The following is an 18,163-nucleotide window of genomic DNA, read 5'->3' as shown; positions in this document are numbered from 1 at the left end:
ATGCCATCTGCCATCCCCTGGGCTCTCCTCCTGCTGGCAGGTCTGTGCTATCAGGCTCCTGGCTCCCTGCTCGCACCCAGGCAGGATCACAGTCTCCATCAGCATGGACGCTTCCCCAACATAGCCACCAAACTGGACAACTTTGCCTTCAGCCTGTACCGCAAACTGGCCCCAAAATCCAACAACAACACCTTCTTCTCCCCCGTGAGCATTGCTACAGCCTTCACGAAGCTCTCCCTGGGGACCAAAGGGAACACTGGCACCCAGATCCTACAGGGCCTAGATTTTAACTTCAAGGAGACACCTAAGGCCAATACCCACAATGCTTGCAGCGTTTCCTTGACACCTTCAACTTGTCAGCCAGCCAGTTCCAGCTGACCAGCACAAGGGTGGTTTTCATGGATAAGAATCTGAAGCAAGTGCATGAGTTTTTGGAGGATGTCACAATGCTGTATCACTTCTCCGTCAACTTCAGAGACACAGAGGAGGCCACAAAACAGATCAACCAGCACATAGAGAAGGGAACCCAAGGAAAAATTGTGGATTTGGTCCAAGATCTTGACAGAGACCCAACTCTTATTCTGGTGAATTACATTGTCTTTCACGATAGGTTTTACCACCAGCCTGAGCTGGTTTGAAAGGAAACACGCAAAAATAATCTAACCGGTCTAAGCTTTCCTGGGAAGTGCGGGATGGGATATGGCGGTGCATTTCTGCATGCGTGACTCAGTTTCCCACACACGACCACTGTCATACTTTCTGTGATCAACTAAGGTCAGGCGATGACGAGTTGGACAGTCTTATTGTCATCTTCTCTGCAGGATTTTTCAGAGCCTTTAATGTCCCACTGTGCCTTGTCAATCTCTATCAAGGAGGGAGGTCCAATAAGCAGCTTTAGGAGAGTGTAGGAGGGAATGAGGTTTCTTGGGTCACATTTGTGACAACGCCAGTGCAGCGGGAGGAGGGACAGCTTTGGAGGCAGAAACACCAGGGTTCCAATCCTTCCTCTGCCGATTATTAGCTACGTGACTGTGGGCAAGTCATTGTACCACTTTGAGGTTCCAGCTTCTTCTCTGCAATAAGGGCATGATAGTGCCCTTGTTGTCAGGTTTCTGTGGGGACTGAACACCTTACAAGGAACACGGGATCTCACGCTCACACAGCAGGTGCTCAGCTGACCTTGAAATCCAGCCTGGCCTCCTCCCTGAGGGATGGCCATGTGGGGGGCATGAGAGGCCCCAGAGGGCACTGTGAGGTAGAGGAACAGGGGCTGGGGCAGGGAGGGAAGAGCAAGGCCAGGGCTGCCTCCTTCACTGTGCGGGCTCCTCGCTCTGGAGACAGCGGGATGATGGAGAGCCTGGGGCCAGGGTGGGCAGGTCTCTTGGCTCTGCTGGGGAGCTTCTGGAGGGTCTGGCCCCTCTCCAGCCTCCGTGTCCATCTCTGTCCAATGGGAGAGTTGGGCGCAGGGGTCCCTGAGGCACCCTCCCACCCTGACTTGCCCAGACAGGGGGCTTTTTTGGCGTGGGGGGCGGGGGCAGCTGCCCAGGCACCTGCGTCCTGCACAGTGGTCCAGGGAAAGCCTTGGAGTGGGGGCGAGAGGGGTTCCCTGAATGACAAGAACCTCCCACAAAAAGGGGCAGGGGTATGTGGACAGGGAGGTGCTGAGTAGGACTTGGGGAGCTTCCAACTACACCTAATAATTTTCGTTAATCATCTTCAGGCCATTCACAAGCCAACATCAAATCCACGTCAAAATGCTTGCTCTGTCCACCCAAGTTGGTGCCATGTTGCTTCTGCAGTATATACATTCTAGAACCTCCTCTAGCCTCAGTACAAGCCCATGAAGCCTTTCAGTAACCTGATGGGATCCTTGTAACCCCAATTTACAGGTGATGCAGCTGAGCCTCAGAGACAAGCGCCTGACCTGGGCACTCCTCCTGGCACACTTATGCACATCTCCCACCTTCAACTTTCCAGGCAAATGGGAGGATAATTTCAAGTTTGAGCACATCGTGGAAGGAGACTTCTACGTGAGTGAAAACACCAAAATCAAGGTGCTCATGATGAGCCACCTGGGCATGTTTGACCTCCACTGGGAAAAGGAGCTTTCCAGCTGGCTGCTGAGGCAGCGCTGCCAGGGCAGAGTCAGCGCCTTCTTGATCCTGCCCAAACTCAGGAAGAGGCAGCAGCTGGAGAGCAAGCTGGCCAAGGAGGTCCTGGCCAAGTTCCTGGAAAAGAGACAAGCCAGGTGATCCTCAAACTGGAGAATGACCCAGGAGTGGCCACGGCAGGCCTGGCCAGGGAGGCTGGACCCACACCCCGGGGGCCGCACCACTGTGCCCGACTCCGTGCTCCAGACACGGGCCCACATCACTCACGTGGCACAGGGCTCCAGGCCTGTTCCGGGGGGACTCCCTGCCCCACCGTAGACATGGACCTCCCCTGTCCCAGGGCCAGCACATGCCTCAGGGAACCGAGAAGGGGGACACAGAGCAAGGTTTGGGTTCCTCTGTCACTAGACCAGGGCGGTTTGATGAGGTCACCGGAGTGAAGCAACACGAGAGCCTGCAGCCCGGACTAGTGCACAGCTTGTAGCCATGCGGCGCGCAAGCCCCGGAACACTCTATCATGTGTGCCCCACAACGCACTTGCACGTATGCGTGAGGTGCATGAACACAGAAAAGGAATCAAAGACATTGCAAGTAGAATGAACACAGTTACTATCCGGAAGGACGCATAATACACACGCACACACACCAGTGAATGTGAAAATACAAGGAGCATAAGGTTACACTTGAAAGAGCATTTGAAGACCTCTCCTACCCCCAGCCCTGGCCTCCAGCCCTGTGCTCCCTGCACCAAGGTCGAGGAAGGAGAACCAGGTGGGGCACAACCCAGATCTGGTCACGTCAAGCCTCCTCCTCACTCTGGAAGACCCTTCTGGGGACCACACATTGTCCCCCCGGGAGGAGGCAGCTGAGCTTTCAGCCCCTGCACTCACACATGCCTCACTGAGCAAATGTCCCCTGGCACCCGCACCACACCGACGTTCCCCCCAGAGAAGTAGAGAAGTCCTGGTCTGGGGGCACCTGACCCTGCAGGGCAGTGTGCTCAGGGCTCCCCAGGGGAGTGCCTTGGAGGGCTGCTCAGAGGAGGCAGGACACAGCGCTTGAGACTTTACAGGACAAGCCCACCCCTGTGCTTCTCTGGCCCCAGGGGCTGGAGAAGCTAGAAATAGGATAAACCCACGCACACCCCAGTCCTCATGTGGACAGGGAGAGGGGCCGCTGAGGGGAGAAAGAGCCAGAAATGAAACACTCAACGTGTGAAACCCTTTTGTTTCCCAACCGTCCTGACAGGTCTGCCAGTTTGCGCTTGCCCAAACTGTCCATCTCTGAAAACCGTCCTGAGCAAAATGGGCATCACCAAGGTCTTCAGCTCTGAGGCTGACCTCTCTGGGATCACTGAAGAAGGGCCCTTGATGCTGTCCAAGGTGGGTTGTCGCCGGGTGTCCAAGGACACAGCTCACAGGGGGTCTGGGGGAAGGGACAGAGGGACACAAGCACACCTGCAGACTGAGGTCCCCCTGGAGGGCCGTTGGAGCCACTCAAACAGAAGTGTGGGCAGGTGACCCTGGAGGAGGTGGCCTCAAGAGCTTCTGGCATTTTGGGGATTTCCTCTGTGCTTGTGTCACTGACCCTCTGTGTCATCTTTGGCCAGGGCCTTCCCTCCTTTGGGCCTCCATGGACCCGTATTTACAAAGACAGGCTTGGGCTCAGGGATTTCAAAGGACTTTTGCCCCCTATGTCACTGACACCAGGAGCTATTGGCCAACCACTGAGTCTGAGTTAACGAGGGATTTCACCTAAGGAGGCCATTTATTCAGGAAAGTTGCAGGTGACCAAAGACACAACCACAGCTCAATGGCCGGCTGGGATCTGAGTGCTGGTGTGGACCAGGCACAGAGAAGGTCTCCCTCTGAGTCCTGGGCCCCAGGGCACTGGACATCTGAAACTGGAACCGAGGCAGGAGCCATGGGGACGAAGGGCAGGGAAGTCTCCCTGCTGAGGCGGTGGGCTGCCTCCCAGGGAGGCGGTGGAGGCTGGTGAGGAAGGAGAAGTGAGGGTCGGCAGGTGGAGTCAGGAGAGGCCTGGGAAGGTGGTGAAGGCCTGTGTGCCTGCAGGGAGGGAGGCCGTGGATGGGGAAGGACCTGCCAGGAAGGAGAGAGGCCTGGGTATGATCATGAGACACAGAGAAGGAGCCAGACCCGTAGGGGAAAATGGTTAAGGAGAAGTGTCCTCAAAGATGTTAGGTAACCAATTGATGGAGCCCATAATTACTAGAGAAAGAACTCTGACTTATTAGGTCCCATTCACACATACACATAAACACACACACACACGCAGATGCACACACAGACGCACACGTGCATTATGCACTCACATATGTTTATTGAGCACCTATGCTACTGAGGCTCCTCACATGAAGCACCTTAGTAGTCCTGAGCGTCCATACGGGATAGGTCTCACTTTCCCATATAGGAAATCAGAGTTTTGAGAAGAGTAGTCATCTCCTTGAAGTGACACAGTTAGTTAGGGGGAAAAATGGGATTTAAACCCAGATCTTTGTGATGGAAAGTCATATTTTTTTCTACTACAGCATGATGATTCAGTTGCGAATGTTGTGATCCTTTAATAAAAATGCTCAAATGGTAGACACCCAGCCAGCAATTCTGCTCATTTGTCATTGTTTTCATTCTTATATCAAGGAAATGCTAGGAATACCCAGTTTTTCAATGGGGCTTTGGAAAGATCCCCTCCTTGAGGCCCCAGAACAGCTCTCATCTCATCACATTGGGCTTTGTTCCCTGCTCTGGGTGGGAGATGGTGAAGCCTGTCTCTTCCTCAAACAGGTCTGTCTGTCTCTTCCCTCCAGGCCATGCATAAGGCTATGCTGAGCATCGATGAGAATGTCACAGAATATTCTAGAGTCATCCCTTCAGAAGAGAACACCTGGTCTAAGCATCTGTCCATCTCGTTCAACTGGCCCTTCTTAGTCATTATCAAGGATGAGAACACCAACATTCCCCTCTTCATGGGAAAGATGGTGAACCCCATGCAGAAATGACTGGCTCTCTGGGTTCAACCATACTCTTTCATTTCAGGCCCCCTCCCTAGATGACATTAAAGAATTGTGGACCTGGCCCAAGCATGAGTGTGAGGAGCACATCCCTAATCTTCTTATCTTGAGGTCTCCCTCTATATGTGTGGGATCTGGATCATAGTAAGATTCATGTATTTACTTAATTCATATGCATTGGGCATGTACATCATCCAGGCACTGTGCTAGGCAAGATGAAATGCTGGCTGAAACCCACAGTTTAATAACAGACATGGAAAGTCAGCAATGGCAGGAGATGGGCTTCTCTGAAAGTGGGTCAGGATACCTAATTAATTGTTTAGGTATTGGTAGGAGTGTGACAAACAAAGAGGAAAGAGGAGAGGCTAAGCCAGGTAGATCACTCAACAAGGAAGAAGCTCTGGGGTCTACACTCATGCCCGGTCTGGGGGCACTGTGCTCAGGGCTCCCCAGGGGGATTGTAATTGATCACAATCAGTCAGAGTGTTAAAGACTCACACCCACAGTAAATATTGGTGTTTGAAACTCTGGTTAGATCACACAGTAAAACATAAAAAACAACAATGCCCTTGAAGGAAGCATTGGTTAATGCATCTTTTGATGCCAAAGTGGGTAAGGCCTCTCTAAACAAGATGAAAACTCATAAGTCATAAAAGTAAGGCTTGATATATTTGACTTTATAAAATACAAACTGTATGGCAACAAAATATGTCATTCACTTCACTGAGAAGATATAGTATTATAAATATTTATGCAGCCAGCATCAGAGCTCTTAAATATGTGAAGCAAACATTGATAGACTTGAAGGGAGAAATAGCAACCCAGTAATAGAAGATTCAATAATCCTCTTCCAATAATCAATAGGAAATCAGAAAGAAGAACATTAAGGAGAAGAATGACTTGAATCACACTAGAGCCTAGCTGGGTTAATAGATACACACAAAACACTCCACCCAATGACAGCACAATAGACATTTTCTTCAAGTGCCCAGAGAACATTCTCTATGGTAGACCATATATTAGGCCACAAAACAAGTTTTAGGAAATTTGAAAAGACTGGAATCATACAAAGCACTTTTCCAACCACAAAACTAAAAAATCAGTAGCAGAAGGAAACCTGGAAAATCTAGAAATATATGGAGATTACAATTCTTAAACAACCAATCGGTCAAAGAGGAGGTCACAAGAGAAATTAGAAACTATTTGGAAGTGAAATTAGAAATTAAATGGAAGTGAAAATACAACAAGCCAAGACTTACAAGATGCAGCCAAAGCAGTACTCAGAGGGAAATTTGTAGCTGTGAGCATTTACATTACAAAGAGGAAAAATCAGATCAACAACCTAACTTCACACCTTAAGAGACTAGGGGGGAAAAGGGAACAAACTGACCCAAAACTAGCAGAGAAAGAAAATAATAAAGGTTGAAGCAGAAATAAACAAAATAAAGAATTTTTTAAAAGAAACAATAGCAACAATCAACAAAACCAAGAGTTGGCTCTTTGAAAAATTCAACAACATGGACAAAGCTTTAGCTAGACTGGCTAAGAAAATACGAGAGAAGAATCAAACAATTAAAATCAGAAATGAAAGAGGGAACATTTTTTAAAAGATTTTATTTATTTATTCATGAGAGACACAGAGAAAGAGGCAGAGACACAGGCAGAGGGAGAAGCAGTTCTCCCCATGAGGAGCCCATTGCGGGACTCCATCCCAGGAACCCAGGATCACACCCTGAGCCAAAGGCAGACACTCAACTACTGAGCCACCTAGACATCCCTCTTTTTTTTAAATTCAATTTGCCAACATAATAAATACATCATTAGTTTCAGATGTAGTTTTCAATAATTCATCAGTTGCATATAACACTCAGGGCTCATGACATCACATGCCCTCCTTAACGCTCATCACCCAGCTATCCCAACTCCCCACCCACTTCCCCTCCAGCAGCCCTCAGTTTATTTTCCAGAGTTAAAAGTCCCTCATGGCTTGTCTTCCTTTCTGATTTTTTCCCATTCAGTTTCCAAGTGTAAAGGGGTAAAGGCAAATACCATGAAAAAGTCCAATGCCAACGAATTGGATACTCTGTATACAGTAAAGAAATTCCTAGAAACACACAATATATCGAGAATGAATCATAAAGACATAGAAGATAGACAATGATACTAGTTATACCTGATGTGTAACAAGGAAGGTAATTGAATCAATAATCAAAACCTCCCAACGAAGAAAACCCTGGACTCCATGGCTTCACTGTCTAATTCTACCAGACATTGAACTGGAGGGTATTATGCTGAGTGAAGTAAGTCAATCGGAGAAGGACAAACAGTGTATGTTCTCATTCATTTGGGGAATATAAATAATAGTGAAAGGGAATATAAGGGAAGGGAGAAGAAATGTGTGGGAAATATCAGAAAGGGAGACAGAACATAAAGACTCCTAACTCTGGGAAATGAACTAGGGGTGGTGGAAGGGGAGGAGGGTGGAGGGTGGGGGGGAATGGGTGATGGGCACTGAGGGGGACACTTGACGGGATGAGCACTGGGTGTTATTCTGTATGTTGGTAAATTGAACACCAATAAAAAATTAATTTATTAAAAAAAAGAATTACACAGACTGAACCACTTTCTTACAGCATACACAAAAATAAACTAAAAATGGATTAAAGATCTAAATGTGGGATCTGAAACTATTAAAACTCCTAAAAGAAAACATAGACAGTAATCCTTTGGACATTAGCCTTAGCAGATGTCCAAGAAAAACAAAAGCAAAAATAAACCATTGGGACCACACCGAAATAAAAACTTCTGTACAGCAAAGGAAACCATCAACAAAACAAAAAGCCAACCTATTGAGTGGAAGGAGATATATGCAAATGCCATATCCAATAAGGAGTTAATATCCAAAATGTGTAAAGAACTTACACAACTCAACCCCAAAAAAACAATGTACTAAATTTGAAAGTGGCCAGTGGACCTGAGTAGACATTTTTCCAAAGAAGACATCCAGATGGCCAACAGATTTATGAAGAGATTCTCAACATCACTCATCATCAGGGAAATGCAAATCAAAACCACAATGAGAGGTCACCTCACACCTGTCCGAATGGCTAGTATCAAAAAGACAAGTAATAGCAAGTGTTAGTGAAGATGTGTAGAAAAGGGAACCCTCATGTACTGTTGGGAATGCAAACTGGTGCAGCCACTGTGGAAAAACAGTTTTCCTCAAAAACTTAAAAATGGAAATACCATACAATCCAGTAATTCCACTATCAGATATTTACCCAAAGAAAATTAAAACCCTAATTGGAAGAGATATATACACTCCTACATTTAGTGCAGCATTATTTACAATAGCCAAAATATGGAGGCAACCCAGATGTCCATCAATAGCTGAGGGGATAAAGAAAATGTGGTATATACATATATATAGTAGAATATTATTCAGTTATAAAAAAGAATGAGATCATCCCATTTGTGACAACGTGGTTAGACTAGAGGGTATTATGCTGAGTGAAATAAGTCATACAGAGAAAGACAAATATATATTATTTCACTTCTATGTGGAACCTAAAGATAAAACAAATGGACAAACAAAAACACAAATAGAATCTTAAACACAGAGAACAAACTGGTCATTGTCAGAGAGAAGAGGGATAAAGAGATGGATGAAACAGATAAAAGGGATTAAAAGGCATAAAGTTCCAGTTATAAAACAGGTAAGTCAAGGAGATCAAATACAGCATAGGGAACACAATCAATAACACTGTAATACTGTTGTATGGTGACAGATAGTGATCACACTCATCATGGTAGGAATTGAGAAATGTATAGATCTGTTAGTCACTGTCCTGGAACAAAAAAGAATTCACATAAATCCTCCACAAACCCTTCCCCAAAAATGGAAGAGGAGGGAATACTTCCTAATTCCTTTTATGAGGGAATACTTCCTAATTCACTTATAACTCTGATGCCAATCAGAGTAAAATAAAATTATTTATTTTACTTGCTTCTGATGCCAGAGCCAAACAATGACACTATAAGAAAACCACAGACCAACATCTCTGATGAATATGGAGGCAAAACTCCTCAACAGAATACTAGCAAAGACAACCCAACAGCACAGAAGGATCATACACCAGGACCAAGTGGGGCTCATTCCTGGAAAGCAACCTGGGGTAACATACAGAAATCAATCATTACAATCCATCTCCTCAACAGAATGAAGAGAAAAAACACAAGATGGTCGCAGTTGATGCAGAGAAAATATCTGACAAAATTTCAAAACCCTCTCGTGATAAAAACACTAAAAAAAAAAAAAAAAAAAAAAAAAAAAAAAGAAACAAGAAATAGAAAGGAACTGCCCTCAACATCATGAAGGCCATGTATGAGAAGCCTACAGCTAGAATCAGACTCAATGGGGATAGACTGAATGTTTGCTTCAGGAACAAAATTAGGAACAAACCCAGGATGCCTGCTTTGGCCTCTTCCATTTAACATAGTTGGGGAAGCAAAATAAGCCAGTCGTAGAAGGACAAACACCGTATGATTCCACTTCTGCGAGATCCCTAGAATATCGAAATAGAGACAAAAAAGCAGAATGGTGGGGGCTGGGGGTCGGAGGAGGAGATGGGAAGGCAGTGTTTACCGTGGACAGAGTTTCAGTTTTGCAAGATGGGCAGAGCTCTGGGGATGGACGTTCGTGATGGTTGCACAACAATGTGAATGTCCTTAGTATTGCTGAGCCGTACACTTAAAAAATGGTACGATGGCAAATTTTGTATGTGTCTTACCACAATGAAGAACAACAGGATACAAATCAGGTTTAAATTTAATAGTAATGACAACTGCATGACCACTATTTTCTAAACAAGCTAGTGAAATTCCTGATATATGAAGCTGTTACTCCTAATTCTATGGCTTTAGTGATAATTTCACATTAATTCATTTTTTAAAAATGTATTCAACTGCGATACCAAAAAATGCCATAAAAAGCCAAAGGACAGACTGAGAAATTTTGTAGGTGATATGACAAAGAGAGGATCATTTTAACTTTAAAGAACTCTCTCAAATCTAAGGAGACAGGAAGTAATCCAGTAGGATTACAGGCAAAGGACTTAAGCAAGTAGAATGTAGAAAAATAAATACACATGGCTGATGGAAATAGAAAAGAATTCTCAACCCCACTCATAATTTAAAAAACATAAATCAGAGCGCCACCTGCCACCTATCAGATCCACACAAATGTGCAAGGTTGATGATACTCTACTGATTTCCACGTGAAGAAACAGATCTCATGCAATAGATGGGGAAGTGGAGATGTGTGTTATCTCACAGGAAGATAGTTTTGTGACATCTATTAAGTTAAAAGTAGAAAAAATCCAAGTTTTTAAAAAAAAGATTTTATTTATTTATTCATAAGAGACACAGAGACAGAGGCAGAGACAGCGGCAGAGGGAGAAGCAGGCTCCCTGCGGGGATCCTGACTCCATCCAGGTCTCCAGGATCACGACCTGAGTCAAAGGCAGACACTCAACCCCTGAGCCACCCAGGTGCCTAAAATCCAAGTTTTTGATTCAGGAATTCCACTGCGAGGAATTCACCCCATGAAAATATTTACCAAAAAAAAAAAAAAAAATGTAAGGGAACAAAGTTCTTTTGAATTGCAGCATTGTTTAAAGAGAAAAAAAAAAACAGAAACAAAACAACAACAAAAACCAACAACAAAACCCTAAATGTCCACCAATAAGGGAATGACTACATAAAATTGGGTACAATCTCTATAATGGAATGTCATGCAGTCTTTCAAAGTCATAGGGCTAGATCTATACAGGGTGATAGGGAAAGATCTCTAAAAGAAAAACTAGGAGCATTTTCTCACGTGCTTGTTGGCCAGGTCTATGTCTTCTTTGGTGAAATTTCTGTTCATGTATTTTGCCCATTTCATGATTGGATTGTTTTTTTCTTGGGTGTTGAGTTTTATAAGTTCTTTATAGATCTTGGATACTAGCCCTTTATCTGATAAGTCATTTGCAAATAACCTTCTCCCATTCTGTAGGTTGTCTTTGAGTTTTGTTGACTGTTTCTTTGCTGTGCAGAAGCTTTTTATCTTGATGAAGTCCCAATAGTTCATTTTTGCTTTTGTTTCTCTGCCTTCATAGATGTATCTTGCAAGAAGTTGCTGTGGCCAAGTTCAAAAAGGGTGTTGCCTGTGTTCTCCTCTAGGATACTGATGGAATCTTGTCTCACAGTTAGATCTCTCATCCATTTTGAGTTTATCTTTGTGTCTGGTGCAAGAGAGTGGTCTAGTTTCATTCTTCTGCATGTGGATGTCCAATTGTCCCAGCACCATTTATTGAAGAGACTGTCCTTTTTCCAGTGGATAGTCTTTCCTGCTTTGTCGAATATTAGTTGACCATAGAATTGAGGGCCCATTTCTGGGTTCTCTATTCTGTACCATTGATCTATGTGTCTGTTTTTGTGCCAGGACCACACTGTCTTGATGACCACAGCTTTGTAGTACAACCTGAAATCTGGCATTGTGATGCCCCCAGCTATGGTTTTCTTTTTCAATATTCCCCTGGCTATTCGGGGTCTTTTCTGATTTCACACAAATCTTAAGATTATTTGTTCCAACTCTCTGAAGAAAGTCCATGGTATTTTGATAGGGATTGCATTAAAAATGTAAATTGCCCTGGGTAGCATAGACATTTTCACAATATTAATTATTTTAATCCATGAGCATGGAATATTTTTTCCATCTCTTTGTGTCTTCCTCAATTTCTTTCAAAAGTGTTCTGTAGTTTTTAGGGTATAGATCCTTTACCTCTTTGGTTAGGTTTATTCCTAAGTATCTGATGCTTTTGGGTACAATTGTAAATGAGATTGACTCCTTAATTTCTCTTTCTTCAGTCTCATCGTTAGTGTATAGAAATGCCACTGACTTCTGGGCATTGATGTGTATCCTGCCACACTGCCAAATTGCTGTATGAGCTCTAGCAATCTTGGGGTGGAGTCTTTTGGGTTTTCTACATACAGTACCATGTCATCTGCAAAGAGGGAGAGTTTCACTTCTTCTTTGCCAATTTGGGTGTTAAACTATGTTGGAAAATTGAACTCCAATAAAAAATATACAAATAAAATTAAAAAGTCACAGGAATTTAAAAAAATAAAGAGAAAAATAGGGTAAAAAGCAAAATACAGAATAGTGTACAAAGTATGATTTCTCCTGTGAACACATACATTCATTCATCTGACAATTATTTACTGAGCATCTACTATGCAGCTGTGAACAAGACTGACAAAATCCTTGCCCACAGGAGCTCAATGCGGGATATAGGCAATAATCCTGGCAAGTCAATACCATGTGTAGAATAGGGGAAGGTTACAAATCTTAGAGCAAAAAATAATGCAGGTACATGGGATGGGAAGTGTTGGATGTGAGACAAGCTCAGAGTGATCAGGGAAGGCCTCACCAAGAAACCCAAGGCATATGAGAAAGTAAGCCATGCAGGTATCTGGAAGAAGAGCAGTCAGGCATAGTGAATAAGGTGATGCAAAGGCCCAGGGGCAGGAATGTCTGGCATGGTCAAGGGAAGCAAGGAGGCAGTGTGCCTAGAATAGGGGAGAAGAGGGGAAGCCCCCTCTTTTTTCCCTATGAATCATCTCTAGGGTTCCATGGAACACACTTTGCTAAATGCTGCTCTGGGTGAGGAGGCTCTTAGGTGAGGTCGTGACAAGGGCATACCTGCATTTAGTTGGGTCACTCACGCAGTGATCAGGGGAATCAATTGGCGAGGGAAGGTAAGGTGAGGAGGTCAGAGAGCTTACTCCCCTGTGATACACTGTCCCTTCTGGGCTAACATGCCCCTCTGCTTGAAGATAGTGATTTGAATACCAGATGCCCCTGCACCCAGAGACTCAGTGGCGCCCACTGAAAGCACGCTGATGCAGCAGAGTGGCATTTGACATTTTTGTTTCAGAGTGACAGCACCATCTGGTGTTGCCTGGAGACCCAGCCTACCAACCTCTTCCCTGGGCATTAACTGGAGGGCAGCTGAGGTGCAAGAGGCAGAGTGGACAAACAGGATTGTCAGGTGGGGAGGAGGTGGCCAAGCCCAGGATTGCACAAACCCACATCACCTTGGGCTTGTTAATATTAACTCAATCTCTAGTCTGGGGGAGCACCGGCAATCTCTAAAGTCACTGCCCTGATAAATATTGTTTTGCTCATCTTCTTGGTTGGATCTTCAATGATTGTCTCTTGGCCTAAGATTGTGATCCTGCTGAATCCCCCATAAATAAGCAGCTTTAATCCCCTATGATTACATGTCAGGGAACATTCCTCCCATGGGACAGGACAATATCTGGTTAAGGCCCAAATGGAAGTAGAAACCCAGCAGAAGCAACATGAATGGGCAACCAAAGGGCTTCAGGATAATTGTCATCTTGATCCATTTCAATAATTGTGCCATCAAAGCTTCCCCTAGAAACGTATTTTTTCCTGGTGGGCACCCCCTTTCTTTGGTATCTGAATAATTTTTTGACTCCTACTCATTGTTCACATAAACTAAAGTTAGGAAGAAGTAGATTCAGTCAACCATTCTTTTACTCAACCAACTAATACTAAGTTAATCACTCTTTTATCCAACCATCTTATACTAAATTCCAAGCACATGCCAGTCCAGGGCTACACATTATGCTATGTGTAATTTCCATGCAAATTCAGTGAATAACTTTTAATTCAAACTTCTTTATAAGAAGAAGCAAGGGCTTTGTAGATATTCTATTGCACTGCTGTTTATTTAGCAAATTGTCTTCATCATAAAGGGCGGTGGGACAAGTTGTTCACCGCACATGGATGTCCGACGGAGAGAGAATGGGGCCTGAAATCCAGGCCATGCTACACTTGCCAAGTGGTACATCCTGGTATATGGTGACATCCATCTGGTATGAGATGTATTCTTTTTACTTTACACAAAGATGTTATTACTTCAGAGAGTATGTGATAAAATAAGTATAGTAAAATATTAATGATTGAATCGATATGGTAGATTTAAAGTGGCCACTGTAAAAATCTTTCATAATAAAATGTTGAGGCAGGGAAAAGTGGCATGTCATTCTTTGCCAAATAATGCATGGGCCAGAAAGATGCTGTTATGGGTTAGATTGTGCCCCCCCTCAAAAATTTATATGTTGAGGCTCTAACCCCCAGTACCTTAGAATGTGACCTCATTTGCAGATAGGGTCTTCATAGAGGTGATCAACTTAGAATGAGGTTATTAGAGTGGGCCCTAATCCAATAGGACAGGTATCTTTATAAAAAGGGGAAATCTGGTCACTGGGCTGACCAGAGGAAACAGAGGAAAGACAATATGAAAATACAGAAAGAATAGCATGTGGGCAAGAAGATAGTCAATCTACAAGCCAATGAGAAAAGGCTGGAACAGATATTTCCCTCATAACCCTCAGAAAGAACCAACATTGCCAACAGCATGATTTCAGACATCTGGCCTCTAGAACTGTGAGATAATAAATCTCAGTTGTTTAAGGAGCCCAGTTTGTGGTACTTAGTTGCGACAGCCCTAGCAGACTAATTTAGGTGCCTTTTCCTCATCTGCACTGAGGGAGGTCACTGAAGGGTAGCAGAGACTAGATCCTCACCCTGAACTCCTAGAGTACACACAAATGTAAGGAAGGCTTGGGGTTTAGTGTTTTAGTGGGGAGACTTCCTACTGTGGGGTTTGGGTTGCTGGGAATTGACCGTGAGCTAATGTTTGCCTCAGAAAGAAGTGAATGATAGTGAAAAGAAGTCATTATTCATTGACATATAAAGACCAGCTGCTGTCCAATAATGGAGCTACAAGCAGAGAGTTTTGCCACTGATGACTTTTGACACCCAACAGTTTTCCACATATAAAGACACAAGACAGGGTTGTTGAAAACAACAACAACAACAACACAGGAACCCAAACAATCAACCAGACCTGGCAACCAGGGAAAAGATTTGTTAGTGCCTCGTTCTGTTCCTGGTACTAACCACTCATGAGCTATGCCATCTTGGGTAAGCCACTTGAACTCAATTTTCTCATTTGCAAAGACACAAGTTTTGGGGAAGACAAAGGTATTACATGTAAAGCTTTAAGCACATAGTAAGTGCTCAAGAAATGAGGGCAAAAATTCAGAGACAAGATTGAGATAAGCCCCATGAGGACTAACAAACAGGCTCAAAGGCTTGTTTGTACAACAAACAAATGGCTGCCGGTGAAGGTCAGCAAGGCTGTGGATGGCAAAATCAATATTTGGCTGATATCAGGTGTTTTTCCATATTAGACACTGTAAGAATTGACTATGGTTTATTGTCAATCCTGACAGAATGTGTGCTGGAGTAGGAAGAACACTTGCTTGTGAGCCAAGGGAAGGGATTCTAATTCTCACTGTGCTCTGGACTGTGTAACCCTTGATAAGTTCCTTCTAGCTCTCCCAACCCTCTACTTCCTCATTGATACAATGAGAGTGATGGCCTAGACTTAAAAAGACAAACATGTAACCATGCACAATTTCTTCTGCTCTCACATCCACACAGCCATCACCAGTCAGCCATGGCCCTATTTTCATCTTCATTCAGGCACAGTCTCAGAATCCTTCTCAAGATAAGATTCTGAGAATCACTAAAAATAAATCCAAGATGGCAGCAGGGACAGAAACCATTCACTGTCCTGTCCCAGATGATCTCTAAGATGCCTACTAGTTCTTCTGTTTGCCCAGTCTGATTCCTTCCTAGGCCAGAGATGACGTTGTTTTGCATTTTTCAAGATTTTCATTTGATAATTATTTGGGACATTTCACTGCCTGGGTCTTATATTTTGACTTGTCCTTAGGCTTCAGTTTACCTCCTCCCAGACCAAATATCCAACATCCTCACAAGCGTCCTAGATGTTGGTGTCTCCATTATTTTAAGTCACTTGGCTTCCTCTGCCCATGCCCACGACAGTCTTGGTTAATGGATTAAGGCACTCTCATACAGAAAGATGGAGTTTCGAATGCCTTCTGCATTCAGTGTCTCTACCACGGCCTACCAATTGCTTAAAATTGATGCATCAGATAAAAACCACTGGCCATTTCATCACAGGAAAATATGTGCAGAGATACTCTAGAGGAAATTACCGAACCAAGACTAGCTCTGTGTGTGTGTGTGTGTGTGTGTGTGTGTGTGTGTGTGTTGACAGGTCCAGCTTCAAACCAGTGCCATATGAAAGCTTTCTTTTCTGTCCCTAGGTAAGCCTTCATACCACCTTTCCAATTCTTTTCTTACCAATGTAGCCACCTCACAATGTTTTCAGGATGGATGGATGGATGGATGGATGGATGGATGGATGGATGGGAGCATGAATGGAAAAATGGATAGATGGATGGGAGGATGGATAGATGGATGGGAGGATGGATGGGTGGTTCGATGCATGGATGCATGGATGGATGGGAGAATGGGTAGATAGAAGGATAGCAGGATGGATGGGAGATGGATAAAGATAGATGGGAGGATGGATGGGAATATGGATAAATGGATGGGAGGATAGATAATGGATGGAAGGATGGAAAAACACTTTCACTGGGGAATGTGGCATCTTTCCTTCCCCCTTAACCTCTCTGACAGTGTAGCAAAGCCACCCTCCATGACCAAGTCAGTTCAGCATTCTTTGTTCCTCTAGTTCCCCACAGACCAGTGAGCACCGGACATCATGCACCCAAAAGATGTAGGTGCAGTGGGCTAAGGTCTGGAATATTTGCCTAAGGAGGGTACGACCTGCCCTTCCTGTGTGTTTCTGCCTCCATGACCACCAGAATCAGCTGTCGATGTTGGCTACCCTCTCTTCTCCTCAGCTGAGGACAGCTGCCCACAGGGACCAGCCTGGAGGGTGCTGTGGATACTGGTACTGGGTCTGTAAGTAAAAATTTCCTTCCTCTAGCCTCATGTGTGGTCTCTTTAGCTCCCAGTTAGCACCTGAGGCATAGCTGTCTCTGCATGGCTATGGGGTATGGCATGGGGAGGGAACAGAGCAGTGCCACAGGACAGGTGGCTTACCTGTAGGTGAGTCTTACTGTAGAAGGTCACCTTGTTCTGAAATAGGGAGCCAGTGAAAGATAAAACCAAGCCTTTGGGGGCATCAGACCTGGAATCAAAGGTGCTGGCTCAGTCACTGGCCAGTTATAGACCTTGAGCAAGCCACACTATCTCCCTGGGAGATAGATATCTTGAGATTTTGCAGGAGTTGGTTGTGAAAATTAAATAGAGCATTACTCAGAGTATTGGTTCAAAGGACGAGACTTTTATGAAGAGACTGCATAGAAAGGTGTGGAAAAGTTGGAGGAGAAAACAACAGGGTCTCTGGTGAGACACCCAGAGGTTAGCAAAACCAAGGAGCTCTCACTTGCCCAGAGGTGAGGCAGTAAGGAAGAAATGGTTAGGGCAGGAGCCACAGAGGAGGTGCTTTCTGGAAGGACCCAAGATGGTAGAAGGATGCAGCTGCTCAAGTGGCGTGGAGCTGAAGCAGGGAGCCTCCCTGTCCTCCTGCCCAGCACTCCCACCCATACCAAACATAAGAAGAAGCCAGTGGCCAGGAGAGGTAGGAACAGCCAACTTTTGCCAAGTGCTTACTACATGCCATGAGCACATACACTATTTCATTTAACTTTGACTCACAAGGAGTTTAGCCCTGAGCATTATAAGTGCTCCCCACAATATAACTTGTGTTATTGGTTTAATGGGGTTTCCCACTGACCTGGAGGGTGAATTCAGATCCTGGACATTTTTAAGAAATGGGGGAACCAGTGACCCCCACCACACCCCTAGCCCCAAGTTTTCCTTAACAACTTTTTTTAGAATGAGGTGTGTATTTTACCAAATCATAAAGCCTTGTGTGCAAGGTCTCCGAAGATGGGGAGACACGACCGCAGCAGAGGACAGTGGGGGGATGGGCTGGAGTCCAGAGAGGGACAGAGGAGTCTCTTGGTAGAGTTCTTCCTGAGA

General features: G+C 44.6%; 1 pseudogene; it reads left to right on the top strand.

Moving 5' to 3' along the window:
- LOC112907352 (alpha-1-antiproteinase-like) lies at positions 1-5,183 on the top strand (annotated as a pseudogene).
- Positions 5,184-18,163: the final 12,980 nt, after the last annotated feature.

Source organism: Vulpes vulpes, chromosome 6 (genome assembly GCF_048418805.1).
Source record: "Vulpes vulpes isolate BD-2025 chromosome 6, VulVul3, whole genome shotgun sequence".
Taxonomy (NCBI): Eukaryota; Metazoa; Chordata; class Mammalia; order Carnivora; family Canidae; genus Vulpes; species Vulpes vulpes.
Note: the sequence above shows the minus strand (reverse complement) of the source record. Positions and strands in the feature narration are given on the sequence as shown.